At 39.1% G+C, this 17,420-nt stretch overlaps 1 protein-coding gene across 2 annotated transcripts in view; it reads right to left on the reverse strand.

The window, feature by feature from the left end:
* OSBPL8 (oxysterol binding protein like 8) overlaps nucleotides 1-17,420 on the reverse strand; it is a 162,243-nt gene that overhangs the window by 102,699 nt on the left and 42,124 nt on the right. The gene's annotated exons all lie outside the window — the stretch shown is intronic.

A 17,420-nucleotide genomic window follows, 5' to 3' on the forward strand; every position in this document is an offset into this window, starting at 1 on the left:
CCAGCTACCTGCGACACGCTGATCACACTAGACTTCTGGCTCCCCCAGTATATAGGAACCTCTATACTGTCTTTGCACAGACTGCAAAGAACCTACCTGCAGTGGGGGAGACCCAGGTTCATCCCTGGGTCAGGAGGATCCCCTGGAGAAGGGAGTGGCAACCCACGCCAGTGTTCTTGCCTGGAGAATTCTACAGACAGAGGAGCTGGAGCCTGGAGAGCTACAGTCCATGTGGTTACAGAGAGTCAGACAAGACTTAGCAATTAACACACTATCATGGAAGGGGCAGTGCTTTATTCTAGCTGAAACAGATACTTACTCTGTATACAGATTTGCCTTTCCTGCACAAAATGCTTCTGCCAAAACTATCCACAGACTTACAGAATGCCTTATCTACTTTCTCCCATTATTCTACAAAGCCTGCTGCTGACCAAGGAACTCATTTCACAGCAAAAAACAAAAAAGAAAAAGTGTGGCAACGGCCTAGGGAATTCACTGGTCTTACTATAATCTGTATCATCCTGAAACAGCTGGTTTGATAGAACAGTGGCATGACCTTTTGAAGCCTCAGCCAGAACCCCAGCCAGGTGGCAATACCCTGCACGCCTGGGCAAAGATCCCCAAAAAGTTCTATGTGCTATGAACATCCAAAATATGGTGCTGCTTCTTGCATAGCCAAGATTCACAGGTCCAAGAATCAGAGAAGGAAACAGAAGTGACACCATTTATTGGCCCACAAGCAAAAATTTTTATTTTATCATTATCACAATGTTGTGCTAGCTTCTGATGTACAGCAAAGATTCAGATATAAACATATAATAACCACACACACACACATACACACATACTCTTTTCTGTTATGGTTTATTAGAGGACGCTGAATACACTTCCTTCTGCTATACAGTAGGACCCTGCTGTTCATGCTTTTTGTACACAGTAGGTTGAATCTGCTAAGTGCGAGCGCCTCATTTATCTGCCCCACTCCCCTCCCCCCTTTAGTGACCGTAGGTTTGTCTTCTGTATCTGTGAGTCTGTTTCTGTTTCCTAAGTAAGTTCATGCCCTATTTTAGATTTCACATATAGGTGGTATCATGTGTTATTTCTTTTTCTGACTTCACTTAGCATGATAAGCTTTAGGCCTATCCATGAGGCTGCAAATGGCATTATTTCATTCTTTTTTTTTTTTCATTCTTTTTTTTTTTTTTCATTCTTTTTTATAGCTAAGCAGTGTTCCACTGTGTGTATATACCACATCTTTATCCATTCATCAGTAGATGGACATGTAGGTTGCTTCCATGACTTGGCTATTATAAAATGCAATTAGAGTTTTCTCCAGACATATATCCAGGAGTAGGATTCCTGGATCATACGGTAACTCTATTTTTAGTTTTCTGAGGAACCTCTATACTGTCTTCCATAGTGGCTACAGCAACTTACATTCTCATCAACAGTGTAGGTGGGTTCCCTTTTCTCCACATCCTCTCCAGCATTTGTTATTTGTAGACTTTTTTAATGATGATCAATCTGACCAGTGTGGGGTGGCACCTCATTGTAGTTTTGATTTGCATTTCTCATACTCACTGATACTGAGCATTTTTTCAGTGCCTGCTGGCCATCTGTATGCCTTCTTTGGAGAAACGTCTATTTAGGTCTTCTCATTTTTTGTTTGGGTCAGTTTTTTGTTACTGAGTTGTTATCAGCTGTTCATATACTTTAGAAACTAGACCTATTTTGGTCGAATTGTTCACAAATATTTTCCCTAGTCCCTATGTTGTCTTTTCACTTTATTTATGGTTTCCTTTGCTGTGCAAAAGCTTACAAATTTGATTAGACTGTAGTTGTTTATTTTTGCTTTTATTTCTACAGTCTTGGGAGACTGACCTAAAAAAACAATGGTAAAATTTATCTCAGAGTAGGTTTTGTCTGTATTCTCTTCTAGGAGTTTAATGGTGTCGTGTCTTACAATGAAGTCTTCGAGTCATTTTGAGTTTATTTTCATGTATGGTGTGAGGATGTGTTCTAACTTCATTGATTTACACGCAGCTGTCAAGCTTTCCCAACACCACTCACTAGTAAAATGTTTCTGTTTCCTCTTCCCACAACCTTTGCTCTGCTGGTCTAGAGGTCTTAGTCCCAAAGGATGGAATACTTCCACTGAACTGGAAGTTAAGCCTGCCACCTGGCAACTTTAAGCCTCCCGTGCTTCTGAATCAGTAGGCAAAGGAGGAACTTACTATGCTGGCCCGGGTAATTGACTCTAATTATCAAGGAGAAATGGGACTGTAATGCCACAATGGTGGTGGTAAGAAAAGTATGCCCGGTTATTGGAAATCCCTAAGGGCATCTCTTAGTACTACCATGTCTCATGATTAAATTCAACAGAAAACTTCAATAGCCCAGCCTAGGCAGGACTGCTACTGACTCAAACCCTTCGGAAACAGAAGTTTGGGTCACTCTACCAGTAAAGAACTATGGCTATCTGAGGTGCATGCTGAGGGTAAAGGAATACAAAAAGGGCAGTGGAAGAAGGAATTTATAAATCTCAGATACCACTACATTACCAGTTATGGAAATGAGAATTATAATTGTTACGAGTATTTTTCCCTTATTTTATTATGAAGGTTGTATACCGTGTGTTATATATGCTGTGTATACTCATCAAATAATTGGTTTCTTCTCTCTTCTTATCATATAACATAAGACACACTGACTTTGCATCACAGTAGGTAATTTCTCTTAACTTTATCTCAATATTTAACTTACAGGATATCAAGGAGAGTGACGTCACCAAGGACTTTGCAGCCTGCCCTGCAGTTTCAGGCTTGCCAGCCCCCACAATCACATGAGCCAATTCCTTAAAATAAATCCATCTCTTTCTTCCCCTCTTTCTTCCTGTATATATGTTTATCTAATTGGTTCTGTTTCTCCAGAGAACCCTGACCAATAGAATAAACATGCGTGTATTCATATCTTATCCATACAAACATAGATATATCTATCTCACTGTTCATCCTCACCACCTTTCGTGTGCTCCTCTGTATCTCCTCTTTCACAAAAGTTAAAAGGATGAGAATTCCATTTTACAAATCTTTGATCCCGGAATTCTGTATGTGATTTACATTCCACAAATGCAATGCATTTACGCAGCATTTGGAAGGCAGAAGAGAGACAGAACAAAGCCATCCTTCTGAATGCAGCAGACCTGGACTGTGACAGATAAGAGGTTTTACAGTAATCACCGAATGCTCCCCCGCCAGCTCCCTATGTTGGCACTACCCAAAAGCCGTATCAGCAGCAGCGGTGGAAGCTGATAACAGTCTTTCAAGCTCCACACCTACAGTTTTTCCAATACATTTTAAGAATCTAATTCCCCTTACCAGTTTTCCTTTTGCTTTAAGTACCTGTAGTGATTTGTTCTCCTCAATGAACCTGGCCTGACAAGAGTTTTTAACAACTAATAATTAAAATATATTGTACATTAGATACTAATCAGTGTGGAGAAGAAAAAATAGGAAGGGAGCAATTATATGACATGTACAGTAACAGGGAGAATTTTAGATAAGAATGAATCTGAGTCAAGATCTCAATAACATGAGGGGGTGAGCTGCTCAAGTATCCAGAAAACCCTTCCAGGCAGAAGAGGAAACAGCAAACACAAAGATCCCAAGGCAGGAGCAAGAGGCATGTTTAAAGAGCAGCAAATTAAGACTCTGCTTCCACTGTGGTGGGCGTGAGTTTGATACCTGGTTGGGGAATAAGACCCCACATGCCGTGCAGCATGGCCAGAAGATTAAAAAAAATAGAAAAAGGCTTTTTGAATTGACTAACAAAGCAAAATTCACATTATGTAGTTTATATGCACATACCCAAAACAATACAAATGGTACTTTATAATGCAAAAGGTGAGAATAAAGATAAAATATTTAAAAAATAAGATAAAGAACAGCAAGAAGACTAACATGGCAAGTGGAATAAGGAAAAGAGCAAGGAGTAATAAGAACAGAAAGATAACTATGTCCCAAATCACCAAGCCTCATAAGACAGAAGGACTCTGGCTCACTTACACTCTGAATGAGATGGGAAGTTATGTGCTGAACAGAGAGCAGAGAAGTAACAGAATCTGACTTATGCAGGATTACTCTGGCTACTGGCTGAGAAAACGTTAGAAACTGGAAGACCACCACTAAATGCAGGCGTGTGCCAGAACAGCAGCGAGAAATGTGACAAACAGTGTTAAATTATTTAAATATTTTGAATATGGAGTCAAAAGGATCTGTTAATGAACAGATGTAGGATGTGACTTTAATGAGGAGACAGAAGTATGTGTGGGGGAGTAAGACTTAGATGGTCTGTGTCCTGAGCAACGAGAAGAATGAAACTGCCATTAACATACGCTGAGTACATCACAGGAAGACCTGAAGATGAAAGGGCCAAATATCACAGCTCCTTTTGGGTATATTTACTGTGAGACACTAGTCAGACATCTGAATAGAGATATCAACTGGATATAGTTAGACCTATGACTGTGAGGTTAAGGAGAAGTCAGGGTAGAAATGTAAACTGAGAGTCAGCATACAGATGGAATTCAGAACTATGAGACTAGTGAGATCTCCTTGGGAATCAGTGTAGGCAGAAAAGAGGACAGAGTACAGAGCCCTGGGGTATTCAATATTAAAGAATCAATATTTATAGAATGAATAAATCCCAATTTTTGCTTTTCAATTTTCAGGTCTACTCAATATAATTATTTTATGTAAAAACAAAATCACTCTATATAAAAAGCTAAAACAGTTTTGAGAAAGAAGACCAAAGCTGAAGGTATCATGCGCCCTGACTTCAGACTATACTAAAAAGCTACAGTAATCGAAATAGTATGGTACTGCCACAAAAACACACACATAAATCAACAGAACAGAGTAGGGAGCCCATAAACAAATCCACTCAACTGAAGTTATTAACACAACAAAGGAGGCAAGGATATACAATAGGGAGAAGACAATCCCTTCAATAACTGGGGCTGGGAAACTAGACAGCTACATGTAAAAGAATAAAATCAGAATATTTCCTTACACCATATACAAAAAAGAAAAACAAAACCCGAAAGTGGATTAAAGATCCTGATGTTACACCAAAAACCATAAAACTCCAAGAAGAAAACATAGGCAGAATACTCTTTGACATAAATCACAGCAATATTTTTTGGATCTGTCTCCCAAGGCAAAGGAAATAGAAGCAAAAATAAACAAATGGGACCTAATTAAATTTAAAAAGCTTTATGCACAGAAAAGGAAACCATTGACAACCTACAGAATGGAGAAATTAGTTGTAAATGATGTGATCAATACGGGGTTAAAAAGCTCATACAACTCAATACCACAAACAATAATACCACCCAGTTATAAACTGAACAGAAGACCTGAATAGACATTTTTCCAAAAAAGACATACAGATGGCCAAGTGGCACATGAAAATATGCTGAACACTGCAAATCATCAGAGGAATGAATGCAAATCAAAACCACAACAAAATATCATCTCACAATCTGCCAGAATGGCTATTACCAAAAAACCCCACAAATTACAAATGCAGATGAGGATGTGGAGAAAAAGGAACTCTTTTACACTACATGTAAAAGAATTCCCATGGCTGGTAAGAATGTAAATGGGTGCAGTCACTATGAAAAATAGTATGGAGGTTCCTCAAAAAACTAAAAATGGAACTACTATGTGATCCAGCAATCCCATTCCTGAATATATATCCAAAGAAAATAAAAATAGTAATTTTAAAAGATATATGCACTCCCATGTTCATTGCAGCATTACTTATAACAGCCAAGAAATGGAAGCAACTTAAGTGTCCATCAACAGATGAATGGATAAACATATGAGATTACATATCTATCTATATACATGATATATATATATGTATATATTATATATATATATGGTCAGTTCAGTCGCTAAGTCGTGTCTGACTCTTTGCGACCCCATGAACCACAGCACGCCAGGCCTCCCTGTCCATCACCAACTCTCAGAGTTCACCCAAACCCATGTCCATTGAGTTGGTGATGCCATCCAACCATCTCATCCTCTGTCGTCCCCTTCTCCTCCTGCCCTCAATCTTGCCCAGCATCAGAGTCTTTTCAAATGAGTCAGCTCTTCACATCAGGTGGCCAAAGTATTGGAGTTTCAGCTTCAACATCAGTGCTTCCAATGAACACCCAGGACTGATCCTCCTTTAGGATGGACTGGTTTGATCTCCTTACAGTCCAAGGGACTCTCAAGAGTCTTCTCCAACACCACACTTCAAAAGCATCAATTCTTCTCTGCTCAGCTTGTTTTATAGTCCAACTCTCACATCCATACATGACCACTGGAAAAACCACAGCCTTGACTAGATGGACCTTTGTTGGCAAAATAATGTCTATGCTTTTTAATATGCTGTCTAGGTTGGTCATAACTTTCCTTCCAAGGAGTAAGCGTCTTTTAACTTCATGGCTGCAATCACCATCTGCAGTCATTCTGGAGCCCAGAAAAATAGTCAGCCACTGTTTCCACTGTTTCCCCATCTATTTGCCATGAAGTGATGGGACCGGAGGCCATGATCTTAGTTTTCTGAATATTGAGCTTTAAGCCAACTTTTTCACTCTCCTCTTTCACTTTCATCAAGAGGCATTTTTTAGCTCCTCTTCCCTTTCTGCCATAAGGGTGGTGTCATCTGCATATCTGAGGTTATTGATATTTCTCCCAGCAACCTTGATTCCAGCTTGTGCTTCCTCCAGCCCAGCGTTTCTCATGATGTACTCTGCATATAAGTTAAATAAGCAGGGTGACAATATACAGCCTTGACGTACTCATTTTCCTATTTGGAACCAGTCTGTTGTTTCATGTCCAGTTCTAACTGTTACCTCCTGACCTGAATTGTATGCAGGTTCCTCAAGAGGCAGGTCTGTTGGTCTGGTATTCCCATCTCTTTCAGAATTTTCCACAGTTTATTGTGATTCACACAATCAAAGGCTTTGGTATAGTCAATAAAGCAGAAATAGATGTTTTTCTGGAACTCTCTTGCTATTTGATGATCCAGCAGATGTTGGCAATTTGACCTCTGGTTTCTCTGCCTTTTCTAAAACCAGCTTGAACATCTGGAAGTTCACGGTTCACACACTGCTGAAGTCTGGCTTGGAGAACTTTAACCATCACTTTACCAGCATGTGAGATGAGTGCAATTGTGCGGTAGTTTGAGCATTCTTTGGCATTGCCTTTCTTTGGGATTGGAAGGAAAACTGACCTTTTCCAGTCCTGTGGCCACTGCTGAGTTTCTCAAATTTGCTGGCATATTGAATATAGCACTTTCACAGCATCATCTTTCAGGATTTGAAATAGCTCAACTGGAATTCCATCACCTCTACTAGCTTTGTTCGTAGTGATGCTTCCTAAGGCCCACTTGACGTCACATTCCAGGATGTCTGGCTCTAGGTGAGTGATCACACCATTGTGATTATCTAGGTCATGAAGATCTTTTTTGTACAGTTCTTCTGTGTATTCTTGCCACCTCTTCTTAATAGCTTCTGCTTCTGTTAGGTCCCTACCATTTCTGTCCTTTATTGAGCTCATTTTTGCATGAAATGTTCCCTTAGTATCTCTAATTTTCTTGAAAAGTTCTCTAGTCTTTCCCATTCTCTTGTTTCCTTCTGTTTCTTTGCATTGATTGCTGAGGAAGGCTTTCTTATCTCTCCTTGCTATTCTCTGAAACTCTGCATTCAGATGGGTATATCTTTGCTGCTCTCCTTTGCCTTTAGCTTTGCTTCTTTTTCAGCTATTTGTACGGCCTCCTCAGGCAGCCATTTTGCTTTTTTCCATTTCTTTTTCTTGGGGATGGTCTTGATTCCTGTCTCTTGTACAATGTCACGAACCTCCATCCATAGTTCATCAGGCACTCTGTCTATCAGATCTAGTCCCTTACATTTGTTTCTCACTTCTACTGTATAGTCATAAGGGATTTGATTTAGGTCACACCTGAATGGTCTAGTGGTTTTCTCCACGTTTTTCAATTTCAGTTGAATTTGGCAATAAGGAGTTCATGATCTGAGCCACAGTCAGCTCCCAGTCTTGTTTTTGCTGACTGTATAGAGTTTCTCCATCTTTGGCTGCAAAGAATATAATCAATCTGATTTTGGTGTCGACCATCTGGTGATGTCCATGTGTAGAGTCTTCTCTTGTGTTGTTGGAAAAGGGTGTTTGCTATATATATATATATCTGTATCTTAATCTTTCTCTCTGTATATATATATACATATATATATACACACACACACACACATTGGAATGTTACTTAGCCATACAAAGGATGAAAGTCTGCCATCTGCAGCAAAATGGAAGAACCTAGAGAATATCTTGCTTATTGAAATATCAGAGAGAGAAAGACAAACAGTATAACATCACTTACGTGTGGAATCTAAAAAATAATGCAAATAAATCTTAATGCAAAACAGAAACAGACTTGCAGACACAGGAAACAAGTCTGTGTGTCACAGGGGCATAGTCAGGGAGAAAGAACCAACGAGTGGTCTGGGTCTAACGGATACAAACCCCACGACACGGGTACACTGCACAGACAGAGGGCCACAGCCACCATCTCATGACAATGTGGGACGGAGTACGATATGCAGAAACACGGAACCACTACGCTGTACACCTGAGTCTGGGTGCTCCCCCATCCATCTGCCAACGCAGGAGATGCAGGCTCGATCCCTGGGTTGGGAATACCCCCTGGAGAAGAAAACGGAAACCCACTCTAGTATTCTTCCCTGGGAAATCCCATGGACAGAGGAGCCTGGAAGGCCACAGTCCATGGGGTCACAACAGAGTCAGACACAACTTAGCAACTGAACAACACCTGAACCTAATACAATATTGTAAATCAATTATACTTCATGAAAAAATAAATTAGAAAGGGAGCAGGAAAAGAAAGTTAATTGCCCTAAATTCCTCACAGTTGAAACTAAGGAGCTGAGATGCTACTAACATGTCAAGAAACAAACTTTTAGTATTTTCTTTGAAATCAAAGACTATAACTGAAAATGTATAATGAAAAATCCTAGAGGGAGAGGGTGATTTACTGGAAGCTTAAAGTATAAGCAGACTTGTTTCCCCCCTTTTTAAGAGTTTAAAGCTAAAGATGTCTAAATGATAATCTGAGAATAAAAAATAGTTTTTAAAGTTAAAACTGTGATTAAACACAGACCTAGTGGCAATAGGCTCTAGGGAGCAGACTTGAAGAGAAGAAAGGCAGTCTCCTTTTTTAACTCTTTTTAAACAGTGCATGTCGCTTCTGTAACCAGAAAGAATGTCTAAGTTTTTTGTAAAATAGTACAGTGCATCACAACCCTTAAGACTTCTTTCTCCAAACTGCCAAGCTAAAGCTAGGCCTGCATCCTAATTTAAACATAATTACTAGCTGGATTCAAAGTTTAAAGACTCTGTTCCCTCTTTTGTTCCTTTGTTATCAGTACTCTAGATATTGTTTGGGAGCACTGGTGCCTCACTGTCTACACTTAAATTAACAAAGGTGCTAGAGAAAAAAATTTTATAAAAATCTTCTCTATTCTGGGCTTGAACTGTTATTCTAGTCACAGAAAGAGTGAAGGAGCATCTACTAAGCAAGACTATTGACTTTAACATACGTCATTTAACCATAACCACTTCTTGACACTGTTGAACGATGGCTGTCTCTGAAGGCAGTTACAAGTTGTATCGATTAGATTGTGGCTCCTGTCTCACAGGATGCTATTTTGCTTTGTTAAATGCTTAAGTTATAAAAACAAACATTCTCTAAAGCAAGAATGCCTATCAATGAACACACCATACATCTACAGATTATCACTGCCTTCTTGTCATCGGAAACTAGGATTAAATGTAATAATCTTAACCTCATTCATTGCCAATTTGATTTAAAAAAAAAGATTGCAAATAAGAGTAATTTGGTCTAGTTAGTCTGAACTAATCTACAGCATTTATAGTAGATTAAATCCTAAAGGAAAGTCTAATATAATGAGAAATTAATTGTATAAATGTGACACATCCAAAAAAGCGAGCACCAACAAGTAATTCACAGTTTGAAAAATATATATATGTGAGTGTGCAAGCTTGTACACACACACGATTGCTTTATTAGAGCAGTTTATCCAAATGGCTTTCAAAGCAATGTAGTAGGTATTTTTCATAAAATGTATTCATACTTTGGCACCTATGAATTATGTTAAGATGTTTTCCATTCTAAAAATAACAACAAGAATGATAGTGATGGTTCTAACTGAAGACTGAGAGGCAAGCAAAAAGCTGGAAAAGGCAAGAGGGAAGCACGGTTGGAGTGTAAAGAGCAAATTACGCTACGGGGGCTATACAACCCTAGGGAGACAGAGGAGAGAGATGTGTCAGGGGGACACCCAGAGAGAAAAGACAGTCTGAGCTGTCAGACCACGCCTTGGAAAAGAGAAAGAAATGGTAAATTACCTCAAGATATACAGTTGAAAGGAAAGAAAAAATCTAAATGACTCCTCTTATCTAGATTTCTCTGGAGTATGAGGTATACAGGTATTTTCAAGCACTGCCCCTCCTAGAATACCCTGATTAAAAGTACCTCATTTCACAAACATGAGGCTTCCCTGGTGGCTCAGATGGAAAATATGCCTGCAATGCAGGAGACCCAGGTTCGATCCCTGGGTTGGAAAGATCCCCTGGAGAAGGGGATGGCAATCCACTCCAGTATTCTTGCCTGGAAAATTCCACTGACAGGAGTCTGGCAGGCTACATTCCATGGGGTTGCAAAGAGTCAGCAGTGACTGAGCCACTTTCACATGTGTGTCTATTTCATAAAGTCACTATAATCTAGTTTGCATTTATCTAATGACTGCCTAACAACACATTAAAGCCCAATCAATTAGTTAAATTCTGAACTAGAAAGGTGCCTAATTACTTTTTATATCTCTGATTTGGCAAATTCATTAAACAGTTCAACTAGATGCACTCTTTTAGATAGATGTATGTATGTGTATACTTCAGATATATTTGGTCTTCATCCACTGTTTCTTGTTCACAACTCCCAAAATCTTTGGAATTTTCTGAGCACAATAAAAGAGGGGGGTGGATAATATTTAATCTCTTGTTCTCAGTCCCTGAAAACTCTTCAGGGAAGGTGACTTTTGGATCTCACCCAAGGGAAGGGGCTGGTTGCCAGGAGAAGCAACCATGTGAATAGAGGGTTGGAACTTTCAGTCCCACCCCTTTATCTTCAGGGAGGAGAGAAGGGCTTGAGGTTGAATCAATTACCATTGGCCAGTGATTTAGTCAATCATTACTATGTAATAATGCCTCCATAAACAGTCCAAAGAACAGCTTTTTGGACCCCTTTTTTCCAGAGAGCTTCCACCTCTGGGAAACAGACTCTTTGTCATGCTACCATGCTGAGTCCCAAGCTTCACAAGAACAGAAACTCCTTCGTTCAGGACCCTGTGCTATGTATACGTTCATCTGGCTGCTGATTCATATCCTCAGATATCCATTTATAATACATCAGTAATCTAGTAACTAAACATATTTTTGAGTTCCGTGAGCCATTCTAGCAAATTAGTCAAACCCAACAATGGGGCATGGGAACCTCTGACTTATAGCCAGAAGTTCAGATAACAACTTGGACGCGCCACTGGCATCTAAAGTGGAGAGTGGGCCTGTGGGACCGAGCCCTTTCCCTGTGGAATCGGACTCTATTTCCAGGTACACAGAATTAGAAATCAGGAGAATTCTCAGATGTCCTGCTGGTGTCGAAGAATTAACTGCTTGTTGGATTGGGGAAGCTTCCCTTGTAGCTCAGTTGGTAACGAATCTGCCTGCAAGGCAGGAGACCCAGGTTCGATCCTTGGGTTGGGAAGATCCCCTGGAGAAAGAAATGGTAACCCACTCCAGTATCCTTGCCTGGAAACTCTCACGGATAGAGGAGTCTGGTGGGCTGCAGTCCATGGGGTTGCAAAGAGTTGGGCACGACTGAGCGACTAACACACACACACACAGGATGGCACCAGGCCTGGAAGACCTTTCCAATCCACAGAAGTGACAACGGATACTGATAAGAGGCACAAAGAAAAAGGTACTAAAGACTTTCTTGATTTGTTGCTTTACAAAATACACACTGTTGATGTACAGTACAGACAAAATGATACTGTAAGCACTTCGCCCAGAGGAAAACCAGGAAACCACTACCACCAAATTTCTGACAAGGTACAAAACAAAGCTCCATATAGTCAAGGCCATGGTTTTTTCCAGCAGTCATGTGCAGATGTAAGAGTTGGACCATAAAGAAGGCTGAGTGCCGAAGAATTGATGCTTTTGAACCATGGTGCTAGAAAAGGCTCTTGAGAGTCCCTTGGACAGCAAGGAGATCCAACCAGTCAATCCTAAAGGAATCAGCCCTGACTATTCATTGGAAGGACTGATGACAAAGCTCCAACACTTTGGTCACCTGATGCAAAGAACTGACTCATTGGAAGAGACCCTGATGCTGGGAAAGATTGAAGATGAGAGGAGAAGGGGACGGCAGAGGATGAGATGGTTGGATGGCATCACTGATTCAACGGACATGAGTTCGAACATCTGCATATCTGAAGTTATTGATATTTTTCCTACCAATCTTGATTCCAGCTTGTGCTTCATCCAGTCCAGTATTTCTCATGATGTACTCTGCATATAAGTTAAATAAGCAGGGTGACAATATACAGCCTTGACGTGCTCCTTTCCCGATTTGGAACCAGTCTGTTGTTCCATGTCCACTTCTAACTGTTGCTTCCTGACCTGCATACAGGTTTCTCAAGAGGCAGGGTAGGTGGTCTGGTATTCCCATCTCTTTCAGAATTTTCCACAGTTTGTTGTGATCCACACAATCAAAGGCTTTGGCATAGTCAATAAAGCAGAAATAGATGTCTTTCTGGAACTCTCTTGTTTTTTTGATGATCCAACAGATGTTGGCAATTTGATCTCTTGTTCCTCTGCCTTTTCTAATCCAGCTTGAACATCTGGAAGTTCACGGTTCACATACTGCTGAAGCCTGGCTTGGAGAACTTTGAGCATTACTTTGCTAGCGTGTGAGTTGAGTGCAATTGTGTGGTAGTTTGAGTGTTCTTTGGCATTGCCTTTCTTAGGGGTTGGAATGAAAACTGACATTTTCCAGTCCTGTGGCCACTGCTGAGTTTTCCAAATTTGCTGGCATACTGAGTGCAGCACTTTCACAACATCATCTTTTAGGACTGAAATATCTCAGCTGGAATTCCACCACCTCCACTAGCTTTGTGTAGTGATGCTTCCTAAGGCCCACTTGACTTCACATTCCAGGATGTCTGGCTCTAGGTGAGTGATCACACCATTGTGATTATCTGGGTAGTGAAGATCTTTTTTGTACAGCTCTTCTGTGTATTCTTGCAACCTTTTCTTAATATCTTCTGCTTCTGTTAGGTCCCTACCATTTTTGTCCTTTATTGAGCCCATCTTTGCACGAAATGTTTCCTTGGTATCTCTAATTTTCTTGAAGAAATCTCTTTCCCATTCTATTACTTTTTGCACTGATCACTGAGGAAGGCTTTCTTATCTCTCCTTGCTATTCTTTGGAACTCTGCATTCAAATGGGTATATCTTCTCTTTTCTCCTTTGCCTTTCGCTTCTCTTCTTTTCACAGCTATTTGTAAAGCCTCCTCAGGCAAGCATTTTGCCTTTTTGCATTTCTTTTTCTTGGGGATGGTCTTGATCACTGCCTCCTGTACAATGTCATGAATCTCCATCCATAGTTCTTCAGGCACTCTGTCTATCAGATCTAATCCATTGAATCTATCTGTCTCTTCTACTGTATAGTCATAAGGAATTTGATTTAGGTCATATCTGAGTGGTCTAATGGTTTTCCCTACTTTCTTCAATTTAAGTCTGATTTTGGCAATAAGGAGTTCATGATCTGAGCCACAGTCAGCTCCCAGTCTTGCTTCTGCAGACTGAAGAGAGCTTCTCCATCTTTGGCTACAAAGAATATAATCAATCTGATTTCGGTATTGACCATCTGGTGACGTCCATGTGTAGAGTCTTCTCTTGTGTTGTTGGAAGAGGGTGTTTCCGATGACCAGTGTGTTCTCTTGGCAAAACTCTATTAGTCTTTGCCCTGCTTAATTTTGTACTCCAAGGCCAATTTGCCCATTACTCCAGGTATCTCTTGACTTCCTACTTTTGCATTCTAGTCCCCTATAATGAAAAGGACATCTTTTTGGGTGTTAGTTCTAGAAGGTCTTGTAGGTCTTCACAGAACCATTCAACTGCAGCTTCTTCAGCATTATTGGTCGGGGCACAGACTTGGATTACCGTGATGTTGAATGGTTTTTCTTGGAAATGATACTGTGATATTGAAAGGTTTGCCTTGGAAAAGAACAGAAATAGCAAAATACAAATGAACTTATTTACAAAACAGAAACAAGCTCACAGAAACTGAAAACAAACTTATGGTTTCCAAAGGGGGTAGTGGGAAGAAGGAGATAAATTAGGACTTTAGGATTACCATCCGCACACTATGATACGTAAAAGTAAGTAAACAACAAGGACCTACCGGATAGTACAGGGGACTATATTCAATATATTGTAATGACCTATAAAGGACAAGAATCTGAAAAAGAATATACATATGTATTGAGTATATATGTGTGTGTGTGTGTGTGTGTAACTGAACCACTTTGCTGTACACTTGAAACTAAGACATTGTAAATAAATTACAAGAAACAGCAAGATAGCCCAGAGAAATAATAATCAACTCAGTAGCAACCAGATGCCAGCACCTAGTCTGTGATCTCTAAACAACATTTCGTAATGAGAAAAAGAAACCAGGACTTCTTGAAGAAATGGCATATTCCAGATCTAAGACAACAAATGCACAAGATGAGCCTAGAGCATCTTGTACTTCAGAGAGCAGGAAAGCTATCAAACACTGTTACAGCCATATAGTGAAGACTCAGGAGCCACCTTGAAGGGGCTACCATCAGCCAAACAAGGGACAAGTTAAGTACTGGAAAAAAGGTAATAGTAAAGGGATACAGAAGCTTTGAAAAGTGAATTTAAAAACTTGATTAACTGACCTATAAATTTCATTGCACCAACCACAACATATTCTTTTCAAATATATATATATATATATATATATATATATATATATATATATATATATTTCCAAATTTTACTACATACTAAGCCAAAATGTAAGTCTCAAATAATTTGCAAAAGGCTGAAAACATACAGACTGATCTCTGACCATAAAGCAATTAAGCTAGAAATCACTAACAAAAGGCAAATTCTCCACACATTTTGAAATCTAGAAATAAACCTCTAAATGAGCTATGGATTAAAGAAGCAATCACAGTAGCAATTTAGGAAGCAACAAGGAAAATTAAATTTTTAACTAAATGACAAAAAAAAATTATTTACCAAACTTGAGGTGAGCAGAAAAAATGTACAGCTATAAAAGGCAGTCTGAAAACCAAATAACTAGTCATCTATTTCAAAAATGTGAAAGGGGAGCAAATCAAATCTACAAAAGTAAAGGATGGAAACCAAAAAGAGCAGAAACAAATGACAAAGAAACTAAAATACAAGAAAGGAAATCAACAAAGTTAAAAATTAGTTCTTTTAAAAGAGTAAAATTAATGAATGCTAGGCAAGACTAAACAACGTGAAAAAAGAACAAAAATAACCAATATTATGATTGATAAAGACAAAACAGCAAATCCTCCAAACATCAAAAACATTTTAAAAGCAAAATGTAAATACTTCTATACCAATAAACTTGAAAATTTACAATAAACAAATTCCTAGAAAAATTCAGCTTACTGAAACTTGTACAAAAAGAAACAGAAAATCAAAACAGTCCTAGTGAAACCATAATTTAAAAAAACTTTGCAACAAAGAAGCATTATCTATTATTAATGCATTCATTTGTATTTTTCTATATCTAGTACTTTGCATGAAGAATGGTAATTACTATTGGTAATTACAATGACATAATATTGTAATTGTATGTACCATACAAGCAGGTTATATTTGCTGAGATGACAATGGTAAATTTCAAATATTTGTCTTCAAGACCTAAAAAATTAAAGTAACATAAAAGGAACTTACTAGTCTATTAAACCACCAAAACCAAAAAAGACAGTTGCCCCTCTCTTCTATCCTCTACCCACGAACGTGTGTGTGCTCAGTCGTGTCTGACTCTCTGCGACCCCATGGACTTAATCTGCCAGGCTCCTCTGTCCATGGGTGTCCCAGGCAAGAATAGTGGAGTGGATTGCCATTTCCTTTTCCAGGAGATCTTCCCAACCCAGGGATCAAACCCAGGTCTCCCACACTGCAGAAAGATTATTTACCGTCTGAGCCACCAGGGAATCCCCTACACACTCTCCTATAAAACAACTCGGAGGCAACAACTTAAAACAAAAAGCTGTAAGACCCAAAATATGGGACATTTGTTTTGGAGAGCTTTGTTATGAACTTTCTGGCATAAAGAGACATGATGAATATTTTTAAATGAATGAATAAACTGGAAAAATACATTCTAATATCACACTAGTTCTAGAAAGAAACAAACAACAGCAAATAGACTCCATTTATCCTCTAGTGCAGAGTTTTCCTTCTATACAAAGAATGGCAAGAAACACATTCTGAGAACACATATAAGCCTTACGGCAGGAGACCAGTCATATATAAGAACAGCCCTATTTTATTCAAGTTTGTTTTAGATTCAACAACTCACATTTAAACATACTAGTTAATTAGGCCTTTTTAAGAAATTAAACTATTGGTGAGCCAGGGTCCATTCAGTAGCTGCTTTTCCTCATCACTGTAAGACAACATGAAAGAAGCAATAGAGCAGGTAACATTTTGATGTTACTCTGCTCCAGAAGAAAGCTCTCAAAAGCGTAATGTGCTAGACAGAAAGAGAAAAACATTTCCATCACCTTACTGAACTGCCATTCTCTTCCAAAAATTTTTTCTTGCACTCTAAGAATCCAACAAGGTTCAAATCTTTCTCACACCCACTAAATCAGCACTTCACAGTGTGAATGATGATATCTGTAACTGTTCATAACACACATCTTGGGTTTTCACAGCAGCCAAAACTCAATTCCTAATTATGCCATGTATGACGGTAAAGGAAAGTAAATAACAAGACTAATGATTCTGCCTACTTAAGAAGTGCATTAAGAATGGTGTGTGGCAAATGTGGAGAAACTGGAGCCTTCATGAACTGTTGGCAGGAATGTAAAATGGTACAAACACTATAGAAAACAGTATGGTGGATCATCAAAAAAATTAAAAATAGAATTACCATCCGATCTAGCCAATTCCACTTCT

The sequence above is a fragment of the Cervus elaphus genome, chromosome 3, assembly GCF_910594005.1.
Source record: "Cervus elaphus chromosome 3, mCerEla1.1, whole genome shotgun sequence".
Lineage (NCBI taxonomy): Eukaryota > Metazoa > Chordata > Mammalia > Artiodactyla > Cervidae > Cervus > Cervus elaphus.